This window comes from Quercus robur, chromosome 8 (assembly GCF_932294415.1).
Source record: "Quercus robur chromosome 8, dhQueRobu3.1, whole genome shotgun sequence".
Lineage (NCBI taxonomy): Eukaryota > Viridiplantae > Streptophyta > Magnoliopsida > Fagales > Fagaceae > Quercus > Quercus robur.
In genome coordinates, this window is record NC_065541.1 from 60,835,439 (window position 1) to 60,851,279 (window position 15,841).

Below are 15,841 nucleotides of genomic sequence, written 5' to 3' on the forward strand. Positions count from 1 at the left end.
TTACATGATTGCAAGCTTTTACTCTAGGAGATGTGGGAGTTATGTCATGTAACTCTTTAGGTGATAGTCTTTTTCAAATTCTATGTGATGAATTTTGTAGACTTTGTGCTTGATTTCTATTTGCATATCACCTCACATGTATATCAAGTTTTTGCTAATTGCACATACTACACAAGTTACTCTTTTCTAAACTTTGTACATTTATTGCGTGTGATTTTGGTTTGGCCAACCAAGTTTGAAAATTCCTTAAGTTTTGTGCAAAACATGTTTGATGCTTGAGAATATAAGGTGAATTGATTGAAAATCTTAATTTTGGGAAAACTAAGTTCAAAACAAGTGTTTTTGAAAAGCATTTCATCTCATACTCATGCATTTTATTCATAATATTCAATACTTTGAGGAGTTTTTGCATAATTTTGCTTTGAATTTCAAAATTTTGTTTTTTCTAGAATTTCGATCGATCGAACCTATTTCTCAACCGATCAAAATTGCAATTAAAATGTTGGTCAGCTTCTGTCTATTTCGATCGATGCTCGATTGATGTTGGATCAATCAAAGCATTTTCGATCAATCGAACCTATATTTCGATCAATCGAAAGTCGTATGGAGAATTTTTTTTAAAACCTTTGTTTTCACATGTCCAAATACTTTTCAAAAGTTTCAAACACTTTTTCTCTCTCTATTCGATCAGTCAAGGCATCAAACCAAATTTTTGTCGTTTTCCTCTGATTTTTTTGCAAGGTTTTTCTCTCCAAAGGCCAGTGAGACCATATTACCCTTCCTTTTTCATTTATTTTCATTTTTCATGCATTTTTGTCATGCATTTGGGGATATTTTCGAACCTAAGGGAATTTGGGATTTTTGGTGTTTTAAGCCTTTTCTTTCCAATTTGATTAATGGGTTTTTGTTGTGGGACACTATAAAACTGATCCTTGTGATTTAATTTGATCAATTTGATGATTTGGGAGAAATTTGAATTTCTAGGGCTTGAAAATACCCAAATTGGGGATTTTGTTCAATTAGGTTTAATTTGATGAAATTGGCTTGTTAGATTGATTCATATGATCATTATATTGTGTTATCTATCTTGATTAATGCTCAATTGGTCAATTCCTTGAAAATTGTACATGTGGTTTTTAAAATTTTGGGGTTTTTGATATAAACTCTATGCTCAAACCGATTTTGTGAATTTAAAGTTAAATTGAATTTATTCTCACTGCATTAAAGTATGCATCATTTGTTTATTTTGTTCATGCATCATGTAGAATTATTATTTCTATATTTTTGTGCTAACTTGTAGTTTGCCCTTGGTTTTTTTTATTCTTTCTTTGTCTCTTCTGTCTATCCTTTTTGAACCTTAGAATCATGCCTAGGAAGACTAGAGCTAATAGGAACACTTCCTCATCCTCTACTCCTTCCTTTGAGAGTGGTAGATTTCTGAGTGAGAAACATCAGGAGACCTATGAGAAGTTAAACCTTGTGAGGAAAATTTAGGCTGAGTGAAAGGTTCTTTTAGATGAGCTTGATCCTGAGATTAGGTGTAACTTTAAGCGTAGGGGCTGGTTACCATTGATGGATGTTTCTCATCCACCTCCAGCTACCCTGATTAGAGAGTTCTACTTGAACCTCTCTATCCACACCTATGATTCCAACACTCAAGTTAAGAGTTGGATACAGGGTGTAGAGTACACCATTACTACTACAGTAGTAGCTGATGCTCTTGGGGTGCCTGTGGTCCAACATCGTGTTTACCCTTATGATAAGTCTCTTCCCCTAGACGACATCATGTCTTACATCACTGGGTCTTCTATCTAGTGGGGTTCTGATCCTCAGATCACTTCTACTGAGCTCACTAAGATTCACTATCTTTTCTTTAGGATTGCTTGTCATTCCTTGTGGCCTATCTCTCACTTGCACACCATTCCTTTGGAGCGTTGTGCATTTTTGTATGCCCTTGTTACCAATGTTCCCATTAGTTTTCCTCATCCTTTTCTTCGTTCTTTGAATGAGGTTTATAAAAGTAGTTCTACTGCTCATGCTATGTTCTTCCCTGTTTTCATTCATCGAATTTTTTTACATCTAGGTTTAGAGGACTTTCTCACGTCTGAGCCTGTCCATATAGTTGCTCCCATAAGTGCCACCTTTCTTAGGCAGAGGGCTGCTCAGATAAGAGCGAGCTCTAAATGCCTTAAGGTTGAGACTTCTGGTGTCGCACCTCCTCCTCCCTCTTTTACAGGTGATACTACGACTAAGGAGTTTGTTGATCTTGCTACTGCTGTTCCTCCACCTTCTACCTCGGATGATTCAGACATTCGACGTATGTTAGAGACTGTCATGGCTGTTCAAGCAGCTCATGGTCAGATTTTGGTGGACATGCTTGATGAGCTTCATGCTTTGCAAGCGGATTTGGAGCATCTTCGACAGTCGCCTCCGCCACCTCCGCCACCTCCTTTTGATGATGGATTTTGATTACCCTTTGGCATTCTGTCACAAAAAGAGGGAGTACATTTGTAGAGGATTTTTGTTGTTAAGGGGAGATTTTTGTATTTGTGGAGCTTGTGGAGCTATTAGATTGTATCTAGGTGCTTCAGTGTGTATTTACATTTTTGGCTTATAATGTATTTTTTTTTTTTTTTTTTTTTTTGATTGGGTTGTCCATGATAGGGGGAGATACATTGATTTGTACATGTTTCTTGTTTCACATTGCTTATTGATTTATATTTATGAGGTTATTCATGATATATGTCTTTATTTTGTGTTATGTGAAATCAAGAAGTTATTTTGTTTTGCTTGTATTTTCCACACATATGTTTATGTGTTTGTTGAGTGTTTCAAGAAATATACAGGTTGATTCAGTCGTGCTGCTGTCTACACTTGCAACTGATAGATGGTAGTTAAGTTGAATTTGTTGTGTTGGGCAATAGTTTTGTAATGGGTTGTTTTTATGTAACTTTGAGCATTTTGTTTAGTTTGTGTTTTGTCACAGATTGCCAAAGGGGGAGTTTGTTAGGTTCTAAGGAATTAAGAACTAATGTATTAGAACTTCATTTTGTAATGTTGGCAAATCATGATCAAAACGTTTTAGTCTTGTTTAGACTTACTCAAAGTATGTGTTTTTGTGTAAAGTTGGAATCGAGTTACTGCAGGAATTTACTGTGTAAATTTGCCTGGCTCAATCGATCGTGAACTAGACTCGATTGATGGAAAGTCGTGCAGATTGTTTTTTCTGCAGAATTTCCAACTCAGCCCAAGCCCGTTTGACGTGTAGGGTTTTATGTTTTGTCTTAAGTATAAAAGGGTAAACTCTAGCCACGTTTTGAGGTTGCTCTTTATGCTATGTGTGATATAGAGGTGGTTGCCTTCACACATACTTAGGGTTTCCAAGATTTATGATTATGTCAAGAACTTGGTGATCAATTCAATTGCAAATTCAAGAGCTTAAGGATACATAAGCGGGAGTGCTTGTACTTGCTAGGAATCCAAGAAAGAAGTAGTCTGTGGACTCGTAGCTATCATGGGGTTGTGGTAATAAGTTTCCTACTCGAGGTAGCAAAAGGATGTTAGTGGTCTAAGTCGCTATTGTGTAAACTTCAATTCTTTCATAGTGGATTCAGTTTTACCTTGAGGATAGCTAGGTTAAATCCTCTCCAAATTTTTACCGGTTTGGCTTTCCTGGGTTATCATATTGGTGTGTTCTTTATTTTCCGCACTTGTCAATGATATGATTTATATGTGTTAACCTAAATCTGCATAATTTACCTAAGTTAATCACTTGGCTAAATAACTAGGTTAATCTGGTTGTGTTTAAGGGGTCTAAAAACGTACAGCAGCCATAAGCCCTACATAATAAAATGCCGCTGCAAACATTATAAACGTGGCTACATAATTGCCCTATAGCTGCATTTTGTAAAACGTGGCTATAGGTATAAAGCTCTAGCCGCATTTATATCAAACACGGCTATAAGGTGGCTATAGCCGTGTTTTTTACAAACACGACTAAAAAAAAACGCATCTATAGGTAGCGTCTTTTGTAGTGATTCCTGACCTCATCTGTAGAGTTTGCCGATTATATTAGTGCCTTTAATTAAAGTAACAGAGGAAAGAGAGGCCATGTTGATTCCATCTCTCTCCTACCTTTTTTTTTAGTTAATGGTGATTGATTTGGTTTAACTGTCTTTGTTGGATGGCAATGCGATCCATCTCATACTTAAAGCAGTGTTTTCATGGTGTGTTCACATTTGTTGCATTGTTTTATTCTTATTTATTTAAGATAGGTGCGCAGATAGTAAAGGAGAAAAAAATATTCAAGATTCAAATCTTTTACTCCCAACAATAACAACAAAAATGAAAAGAGGGAGGTGGAGTTCAAATTACAACATGGGATATTACATCACTGGGCTATCATTTGAACCCCATTTGTTGTATTGTTTCAAAAGGCACAATTATAATGAACCAATTTTAAATAGGAACTACTCTCTCTCTCTCTCTCTCTCTCTCTCTATATATATATATATATATATATATATATATATATATATTCAAAGTTTGGTAACAAACTTGGTTGAAGCCTAACGATACAATTCCACTCAATATTTTTTTTTTTTATTGAGTGTGAATTTTGACAAATCAACTGTTAAATTATATTTTCTTCTTATATTCTCCATACTTGCAATATTTTCAAAAGATCGAAAATTAATAGTTATATCATCAATCATAAGTTTAAATTTTAAGTTTTTGCAGTTTAAAATTATGCAAAAATAAATAAATTTTATGAATCAAATAAAAAATAACATCTAATTTGCACAAAATTTGACATGTGTGTTAAAAACATAAAGCATTATGTAATTCAACAGTTTAATTTTCAAAATATGTGGTCATGTTTATTTTTTTAGTGAGAGCTGTAATCTTAGACTACAACTAAGTTTGTAGATAAATTTTGTCATCTATAGAAAAATTTTGGCTACAACTCCCACTAAAAAAATTAATACAGCTACATATTTCAAAATTTTTAACCGTAGGATTACATATTCTTTATATTTTTAACATGCATGTGAAATTTGTGCCAATCAGATATTATATACTATTCGATTCATAAGTTATATACATAATTTTAGACTATAAATTTGAAATTAAACATTTGTTTGATAACATAATTATTAATATTTAATTTTCTAAAAATTTTGTAAGTATGAATGATATAAAAAGAAATATAATGCAATGGTAGATTTATCAAAATTCATACCCAATAAAAAAAAATATTGAGTGAAGTTGTAACCATTGGTTACAAATTAAGTTTGTAGTGAAACTATGTACATAAAGATATACTTAATTTCCTTGTTCAAAGAATAAGTGACAACCAAGTAATGGAGACTGGGTGCACCTCATTTAAAATCAAGCCACGTCTAACACCGGAAGTGTTCAAACTTTAAACAAAAATATTACACTAGATACTACATATTGATTGGAATTTGTCTTCCATATTAAGAACATATATATACACAATATCTGCTATCTTCAAGTAGTTCCATGAGTAGATTTTGTACTTGTCACATCAATGGCCACAAATTCTTGTTTCGAAGTTATTATCCTCTCATTCATGGAAGCTATATTTTGGGTTGGTACTTATCACAGTTGATCTAGATCCTTATTCTTATCCCCATAAAACCATATATAAAACAACAAGGGGTATTGCACCTGATGTAATTGATATGGATAGTTGAGATTTAAAGTTGCTTTTGAGATTTAAAGTTAAAAAAGCAACTTTAAATCTCAACTATTAAATATAAAAAATGAATAAAAGTAATAAAAATAAAAGAAAATTGTGAGGGAGTTGGGGTGAATTGCACGGTGCAATGATAGATATCATTCCGACAACAAGTACAACAAATGCTCCGAACACAAAAAGGCGCGCACCATGTTTTCAGCATACAATATTGGACATGTGTGATACAAACATTTGTTGCTCACTAGGGCAGTGTGGTTGCAGCGCATGCGTGCATCTGTGTACTTTTGAGGCAATGCTTATCATGCTTATCATATTTTAATTTAAATATTTTTTGAGTCTATATTAATTAAAACAGCAAAAAATTACGTAAATTTTGACTGGGTAGTTATCTAATCAATAATTTTTTTTTCGTTTGTAAATGTCATTTCGACTTTGAAAAAAATTCACAGATATGACTTGTTCATCATTTGGTGCAATTATGACTTTTAGAACTCAAATTTTATTCTATAGCTAGAATATGATCTCACATGAAATGGTACTTTTCAATATTGTAGAAGACACCACTTACAACAATAAGCATAAATACCATATCCATTATTTTCATGCAGTTCAATCTGTAGATTTTATAGTTGTCACATTGACAGCCACAACTTCTTGATTTGAAGTCATTATCCCCTCAATCATAGTAGCCATATGTTGGGTAGTTGGTATCACCTTTTCACCGCCCGACTTTGATCCTGGTTGATCCTCGCTTGCCCCCACAAAACCATATATAGGCCAGCAACAATGACAATTGCTCCAATAACACTAAAAATAGTTCAGTTGCATAAGTTAGCCCATGGTCATACAATGTTCATGATTCCAAATTTTATTCCAACAATTTTCATTAACCAAATGAAGCATATCAACACCAATAATTAAAATGTGGTATTAGATGAATGTCCCAAATGAAACAAAAGATTCTAAATCGACATTCTAAACACTTTTTTTTTTCTTTGTGCATGATAGTATTGTCAGGGACAAAATGCTTTACAACTATTCACATGGCATATTGTGATTAGAACAGCATTACTTTCATCTAGATTCACCATTGATTTCACTTTTATTATACGCTAATCACAACATGTCATGTTAATAGTTGTGAAAGATGTTGTATTGCTAGACTTAATAGTAGGCCTAGTAGGATTGAAAAATCAATGCGCACCTTCCTAAGCACATAGCCTCGTACAAAAAGAAGGAGCCAATAATTGCGACTAGAATTGCACTTATTGGACTAAAAGTGGTCACAAAAACATGTCTTTTTTCCTTATTATTAGTCTTTGAATGTAAATGGTGAGCCCTGAATTTACTCTGCCCTACGTAATTTCACTTGTGAGTATAAATGCAAGTCTTAAACATAGCTAGCCTCACAATATTTTTGTAAGAAGCACTGTGAATAGAAAAGGACATAAAAATTTTATAAAAAAAATATGTAATCAAATGTAGAGTTTCTCACAGCGTATACAGCGGCTAAGAGCTTAATATCTAAGTGTATTGACCAGGCCATGAGGTTCCCCCATTCCATTGCAAGGGCCGGTATGGTACTTTCCAGTGTGGCCATCAAACATATCAAACTGTTAGGGAAAGCTCTGTGGGGTATGATTTCAGGGTAATTGCCTACAAAGCAAAAATTATACCTCATCACTAATTAAATCTAACTAAAACATTTTTGGAATGCTTAAAACCTTGTAGTTCAATTGTCACTTTCTAGTATTTAAATAAAGGTGTCTAGAGTTCAAATCCTCATTCGCTCATTGTTGTAACTATCAAAATTTAAAATCAAAAGGAAAAAAATTAACAAACATTAAAATGGGATTCATGTATAATGCTCTAATTTTGTTTATTTTAAAAACAGATTTATTGAGCTTTCTTCCAAATTTATGTGTCAATTTATAGAACCATTCATATATGTTAAATTGCATGACTCAATAAATTATTTAATCAAATCACATGACTCATTAAATAGGTCATATAACTAAAAGTACGATGATTATCTTTTAAATCATCCACGTAATGGGTTGGAGAAATATTCCTCTCCAAACTGGTTTTTGGAAGTAAATCTTAGAAAAAAAAAAGTCATAATAATTTTGGTGACAACAATAATGATGTTGATTACTATTATAACATTTTAGATGTTGAAAAATTTTATGTGACAAAACTTGCGTCAAAGATGGTTGCAATTTTTTCTGTTTGAGTCATTGATGTTGGTTTCTAGAGTTTGGAGTTGCAAAAAAGGTTCATTCGCGGAGGAAATTCGTGTAGAAGAATTCCAGTGGTTTTGGAACCAATGGAAAGTGGAGCATGATATTTGCTGAGATTGCATAGAGTGTCTATGTTATATAAAGGTTTTAATTGGGTTAAGATAGTTTGACCCCGGTTAATTAATTCAATTATCCAAATTGATTAATTAGGTCAAATTACATGCAAATTGTGGAGGCACCAACAAATCACCAAATAAACTAAATGCAACGAAAATTAAATTGACATGGTATTTTGTTGACAAATGGGGAAAAACTTTCGCAAGGCAAAAACCTCACCAAGTGAATTTAAGGTCACCACTCCCAAGAATCCACTAATCAATAATTAAGTAGTTACAAGTATGAGGAATCTTACCACTACTCTAACATATCCTAAAATACCAACCTACAGTTAAATCTTTGCTCCAATATCCAATTGGACTTGATCTTGTAATAAACTTCTTTCCTTTGTTACACAAATCTCCAATTTGTGACTAACTCCTTTGCACGAATCCCAGTACGTGACTAACTCCACAGCAACCCTTTGATTGTTGTAGTTGATTTGCAACAGCTTCACATAGAAACACCAATAAGATCTTCAATGTTGGTGCTAGACAATTTGCTTGATTACAGTATTCAAAGGCATACAAGAAATGCAACAACTCTTTCTTCTCTAGAAAGAGGCTAGGGTTTCAAAAAGAAAACCTTATGAAGTTTTCTAAGGTTAGGGTTTTCTTTCTCCACCTCCATATTTAAATAAGAGCTTAATGGGCCTTTTGAATAGGCTCTCATATTCCAATTAGGTTTACACAAACCTTGGGCTTTTCTAGTCCTACAAAGATTATGCAAACCCATAAACCAATAGCCTTTAGGAATCAAAACGTTGCAGATTATATTAGAAATCTCGTAAGCTCAATAAATCGAGACATATCGAGACAGGTATCGAGCTTTAATAAATCTCAATAGATCGACAAGTATTGAGGAAGTATCGGAACCTGCTGATTCAGTTTTTCTTAAACAATTCTTGAGTAATCTTCATATCTTCAATATAACCACTTGTAGGATCATCTTGAACCTATTTTGATTTACCCAAATACAAATAAAGTGTGTTTTGTCATAAGATATACCAATTACATAAAAATATGAACCTAACAGTTTTGTATGTTCTAATTGATTATAACTATTTCTTTTGGCAAATTTTCTTCAGGGTTTGATCACCTGGAGTGATTTTATTTCTTTTGAATAGTTTATTTATTTGTTTTCCATTTCATAATTATCAACTACATCACTGTTTGGGTACGTTATTATTGCTTTAGATTTGGTACGTTATAACTATGATTGGATTCTTGTTTTGATGGGTTCCAGTTAGTTCAACTGGTAAAGTTTCTGATAATTGTATAAGAGATTTGAGGTTTAATCCTCGCCTACACCAAAAACTGATTGGTGTCTTAGTCTGATAATAGTGATAAAGAGCTATCATCAGGAGCGGACGCCATAAGTTGAAATTCTCTTAAAAAAAAAAAATTATTGTTTTGGAATATCTATTTGGAACATGCATATTTTATTCTGTTAATCCACTGCATGACTACTGTTTGGGGTTTAAATTAAATTTTCCAATGACAACTAACCTGATCCACTTGTTCGTGCGTGTGCTCATTTTAAACTGAAATTGCAAATTAAATTAACGCCGATTAGACTCTTACTTGAAGAATAATGAAACCAGACCAGCCGACCGAACCTGCTAGTATCATGAGAGCACCTTTGATGACATCTTGCTTATTTGCTGCATTAGTAGATTCTTGATGGCCATTTTCATTTGTCCATGGCAGATTCAACTTAGGTCCTTTAACCAGAGTCATAAGCATGGCTCCCCCAACCGTGACTATGGTCCCCAATACCTTTGCCTGGCCACGCCGTCTCCTAATATTTACTTTCTCAAGGCCTCAAAAGCATTCACAAATATTTGTAGCACTCCGTATATTTAATACAACATGTATATGCATGCTCAAACGTGAATGGGACTAAAGGAACCTCAACTAACAAAATTAGTCATATACACGTCTAACCACTTTAACCACTTAAGTCATTTTGAGTTTATAACTAAATTAGTCATATACACATTTAGTTATAACCACTTTAACCACATTTGTATTGTATTCCAAAATGACTAATTTAGTTATAAACTCAAAATTGAGGTTCTTTGTAATTGTTAATGTAGCTATTACCAATTTAGTATAAACCCGATATGGGACTCATCATACACTTACTTAACAAACACTTTATCAATAGCCAATTAATCTGGAACATCAAAATTATTGTGATACCACAAATTGGATTGTTTTTAAGTGTGTTGAGTCTCACATCAAGTGTTATTAGTGGATTTTGAGTTTATAAGAGATTTCAAAGAGCCCCAATTGCAACTAAACTAGTACTTTTCTTTAGTGCTTTTCTTGAGCCATTACAAATTATATCAAACCCAATTTGGTAACCCCATATGGACTACGAAAATTTAAGTGGGAGAAATTGTGATTGATTTGGGTTTTGAGAAATTAACAACTATAAAAACTTAAAAAGTCTTAATTGGGACTAGACTTGGATTAACAACTACAAAACTTCTTCATTGCGATTGGATAATTAACAATTACAAAATAATAATAATAATAATAATAATTGTGACTAGACTTTTTACAATTAAAAATCAATCACAACACTTCTACCTTTTTAACTTGTTTGGGAGAAGAGAATAGGGGGAATGGAATGTAAAGAAAATAATTTTAAATAATATTCTTTTCACTCGTCTATTGGGAGAGAAAAAAAAAATCCATTTCTTTCTATCATAAGTCCATTTTTTTATCTCTCCAAAATTAGGAGGAATTAAATGAAATGAAAATGTTTTATGAAATTGTACTGAAGTTTTTATAATAAATTTTTTCACTTAAACGCACAGCAGTTTTTTTAAAAAATAAATGGCATAATATTAATGATGATGATGATGATGATGATGATGATGATGATGGGTTAAAATTATTTTTTTCTATTCAAATCCCAAACATGATTATATTTACATTCACTTCTTTTTTTTTTTTGGCTAATTATTTACATTCACTTCATTTCCTTTAAAACATTTGAACAAAAAGTGGTAAAAACCGTCCATATTTGTTTAAAACGTAACTGAGGATGAATCAGACTGCATTTAATTAAGGACGGAAATTTTTTATTTATCATCTTAATTTGGTGGGGAATTCTTCTTTTATACTGTACTCTATAATATAAAATTAAATTGTAAAGACACAAAAAGTGGTAAAAACCGTACACATTTGTAAAAATTAGATATTATTTAGCTATTTAATTACCACATTTTGCAAAATCAAGTATTACGTCAACAACATTTTCACAACATTTATCACTTTTTGTGTGTCTACAATATTTTTTTTGAGAATATATTGTGTGTCTACAATATAAAGATAAATATGTCTGTGGGGCCAGGGAACTTATGATCCGACCCACACTCTACTAGGGCCCAGGGCCCGTGCCGAGGAGGGTATTTGCCGAGGACGAATGGGGAAAGGCCGAAATGCCGGGGACACAGCCGAGGATGACTCTGTCCTCGGCACTCCAAGACTTCAAAGGGAAGAGCAACATCTCGTTGAAGGCTGCCCCCAAAAAGCCCCCTGAAGGAGATGCGAGTAGAATGGGACCCACGTGGGGGTACGGTGCAAAACTGGTTCAGGGTAAATACGTCCCCTCCGCATTAAATGCACCCGCCAACGTCCTAACCATATTAATGAGAAAAGACGCCTGGACAGGGTGACTTCGATCATCGCAACTAACAAAAAGCAAGGTGGGACAGCTGATGGGATAGGTACTGAAGTAGGCACCTGCCTGATCAACAAGTGGAGGGCTAAGATCAACCAAGAAGGGCTATATAATGTGAAGGTTGATGCACCAAGAAAGGGGCTGGGAAAAAAGGCCAAGAACCAGAACCTCCCAGACCGCCTCAAGGAGAAGGACTCCTCGAGCGAACACGGTTTAATTCTGGATAAACATCACGACTAACCACTGTCTTGTGACCAAGGCCTAGCCTTTCAAACCCACGCTTTACAAATGATATTGTTTGGGCCTCTTTACGTGCGAACCCAGTACCATTTTGGGTCGTTACAAATTGAGCTCTCACAATTGGTGCCGTCTGTGGGAAGGCTTGTGTGTTGGCACAAGCGGTAGGTTGAGACAGTCCCTTTGTCATTTCCAACAGCTGGTTGTAGTGTTCTAGTGTAAAGTTCCACTAGGGGCTATGTTCCTTTACTAGGGGCTGCACTTCATAGCGTCAACAGCACAGATGGTTCTAGGAGCTTGGCCGAGGAGGTAGTTCCCCTAAACCAAGGTCCCACGCCATAGCCGAGGGGTTAACTCCCCCAACTACTTAAAAAATCAAGTTTTGGACAGAACCAAGGTATTACATGGTCCTCGGACTCAAACCTATGGGGAAACCAACTACTTAAAAAATCAAGTTTTGGACAGAACCAAGGTATTGCATGGTCCTCGGACTCAAACGTATGGGGAAACCAACTACTTAAAAAATCTAGTTTTAGACAGAACCAAGGTATTGCATGGTCCTCGGACTCAAACCTATGGGGAAACCAACTACTTAAGAAAATCAAGTTTTAGACAGAACCAAGGTATTGCATGGTCCTCGGACTCAAACCTATGGGGAAACCAACTACTTAAAAATCAAGTTTTGGACAGAACCAAGGCATTGCATGGTCCTCGGACTCAAACCTATGGGGAAACCAACTACTTAAAAATCAAGTTTTGGACAGAACTAAGGTATTGCATGGTCCTCGGACTCAAACCTATGGGGAAACCAACTACTTAAAAATCAAGTTTTGGACAGAACCAAGGTATTGCATGGTCCTCGGACTCAAACCTATGGGGAAACCAACTACTTAAGAAAATCAAGTTTTGGACAGAACCAAAGTATTGCATGGTCCTCGGACTCAAACTTATGGGGAAACCAACTACTTAAGAAAATCAAGTTTTGGACAGAACCAAGGTATTGCATGGTCCTCGGACTCAAACCTATGGGGAAACCAACTACTTAAAAATCAAGTTTTGGACAGAACCAAGGTATTGCATGGTCCTCGGACTCAAACCTATGGGGAAACCAACTACTTAAAAATCAAATTTTGGACAGAACCAAGGTATTGCATGGTCCTCGGGGCTCGGACTCAAACCTATGGGGAAACCAACTACTTAAAAATCAAGTTTTGGACAGAACCAAGGTATTGCATGGTCCTCGGACTCAAACCTATGGGGAAACCAACTACTTAAAAATCAAGTTTTGGACAGAACCAAGGTATTGCATGGTCCTCGGACTCAAACCTATAGGGAAACCAACTACTTAAAGGAAATTTGGACACCAAGTTGGTCCTAATGGCACATATGACATTTCAGGTGATGCCTATGTACCCGCTGAAATAGGTCCAAACACGAGTTCAATACCCTATGGGGGCGGGTGTGCTAGTATTCTGAAACAGGATCCTAAACATGTCATATGTGCAACCATGCATACATGTTACGATAATTAGTTCAGAAATCATAAACAGTAGTAAGTATCGACGAGGGCAACTAACAAGTAACCAAAAGGAAAAAGGAAGAAAAGAATTTCATATATGTGGTCAATAGGTTCAAACTACCAGCAGACTACAAAGTTTTGTCAATAAAAAAAAATATATAAAAAAAAAAAAAAGGAAACTAGTTAATCATTAAACTAAAAACAAATACGGAGCTTGGCCGGGGTTTCTACTTCTTCAATTCTACGTCGGCCACATCCTGGGAAGGCGGAACGGGATCAGCTTCGACGCCCTGGAGGACAGTCCCTTCTAGGGAAGACTGAGCAAGATCGGTGTTGGTGCTCTTGGGGACCACAGCGAAGGGAATTGCCTGTAGGGGCTGGGCAAGTATGGCTGGCTCTTCGGCATTAGGGATCTGAGCGCCGACCACAGGCTCAGCATCCTCTTTGGGTACCTCGGGATCCATACGCTCAGATGCTTCTATCACATCCTGAAGCTCTCCCCCTTTAAGCGGCTCGCTAGGAGAGGCGCCGACCTGTACAGCTTTCGACTGAGTGACCCTTCCCTCATACTGGTCGCTCACAGCCTCGGAACTGGTGGAGGTGGCCTCACGGATGGCTGTAGGGTAGAATATGTTCTCCGCTTTCCACAAATCAGACGAAGCATCCACCCCAGCTCGCTTCAAGGCTTCTTCCCAAACCTGGGAGCAGTAAAGCCCGCATACTCCAGGAATTTGGGCTTTAAGGGAGGCTTAGGTGTCAGCTACCCCTCCGTTGTAACCCTCATCCTCAGCCGTTTCCTTAGCAGCCTCAGCCTCGTTTCTGGCAAACTCAGCCTCCCGCTTGGCCCTCATGGCTTCGTCCCGGGCATACTCCGCCACACCTTTGTCATTCTCTGCCAAGATCAGTCTTTTCTTTAAATCACTGATCTGCTCCTTGGCTATTCGCAACTGATCCTCGGTTTCGAACAGACGTTTTATCTGTTCCTCGGCCTGTTTTTGGGCGCCAGCTAAACCCGCCGAGGCGCTATCCCTATCTTGGATAGCTTCCGTTAAGGCAACCTTGGCCTTGGCGAGGTCGTCCTCGAAAGCTTTGAGAGTCTGCGTGGCCTCTAAGCGCTTGAAGCGTTCATTCTCGGTCGCCTTACTGTGCTTGTTCACTTCCTCCTCCATCCTATAGGTGGCCTGGAGAGCCTGTCAAGTGAGATAAATACATCGTGAATGACAGACCGGGAGTAAGAGTTAATAAATTTTTAGGTTTCAAGAGCCTTACCATACCCAAGTACCTCTTCGTATTGAGGAAAACCTCCTGCATCCTCATTTTCTTCAACTCATCCACGTCGGTGGGAAGTAGCATGGTTCTCCCTAATGCGTCTGCCATATAACCACCATCGCCATCTCCAAGGTCCCTCATGGACGCGGTTTCCAGCAGTGGCCCCCCGTGGAGCATTGGGGCGGGAAGCCAGGCGCTTGGTAAGGATTGGGCCTCGATCCCCTTTCCCTTGCCTTGGGCAGATTGGGTTTTGGTCTCTTTACCCTTGCTTTGGTGCCCAATCTTCAATTTTTTCGCACGCGGGGCTTCCTTCCTCTCCTTAGAAGGTTGGGATTTTCCCCCATCCATGGTTTCCCTGCCCTTGGGACTCCTCTTTCTCATTGAATCAGTGGTCTCCGGCCAAGGAGGCAAAGCTGGTTGGGGAGGAGTAGGAAGTTTGGGGCGGGGGGATTATGGCTGTGACTTTGTGGAGAAGGATGACCTAGTCTGGATAGTCTGGGGCTGAGGTGGTGGGGACGGAGCATTGGATTGCGGCGTTCCCTACGCACCCTTCCCCGGTTGACCCTCAAGGAGGTCGAATAAGCTGGTCGGGGGCTTTCTCTTAAGTCCCATCTCGGCTTGGGAAGATGTGCCTATTAATGACAATTCCGCCTCCGACAAGGCTGGGTCACCTATATCACCAGAAGGATCCTCGAATTGGTCGACTAGGTCAAATACCCCAAATCCCTCCTCGGACTGATCTAACTCACCTTCGTCCTCCGCTCCTTGATGAGATGAGGAGAGGTCCACTAGTGGGATGCCCTCTGGGATAGATGATCCTTCAGAGATTAAAAATCCTGACTCGACCACGGTAATTTTTGGAAGCCGAGGACGGCTAGCGCTGATCACGTGCCTAGGGTCGGCAAATGACTTCTGAAGGGGAGCGTACCCTAATATTTTGTGAGCGGCTCGGACTTGACCATCTCCGTCATTTACGAAAACTGCCGCTTGTAGAACAGT

The 15,841-nt window shown here is 37.1% G+C and overlaps 1 pseudogene; it reads right to left on the reverse strand.

Moving 5' to 3' along the window:
* Positions 1-6,248: 6,248 nt before the first annotated feature.
* LOC126696569 (WAT1-related protein At2g39510-like) lies at positions 6,249-11,155 on the reverse strand (annotated as a pseudogene).
* Positions 11,156-15,841: the final 4,686 nt, after the last annotated feature.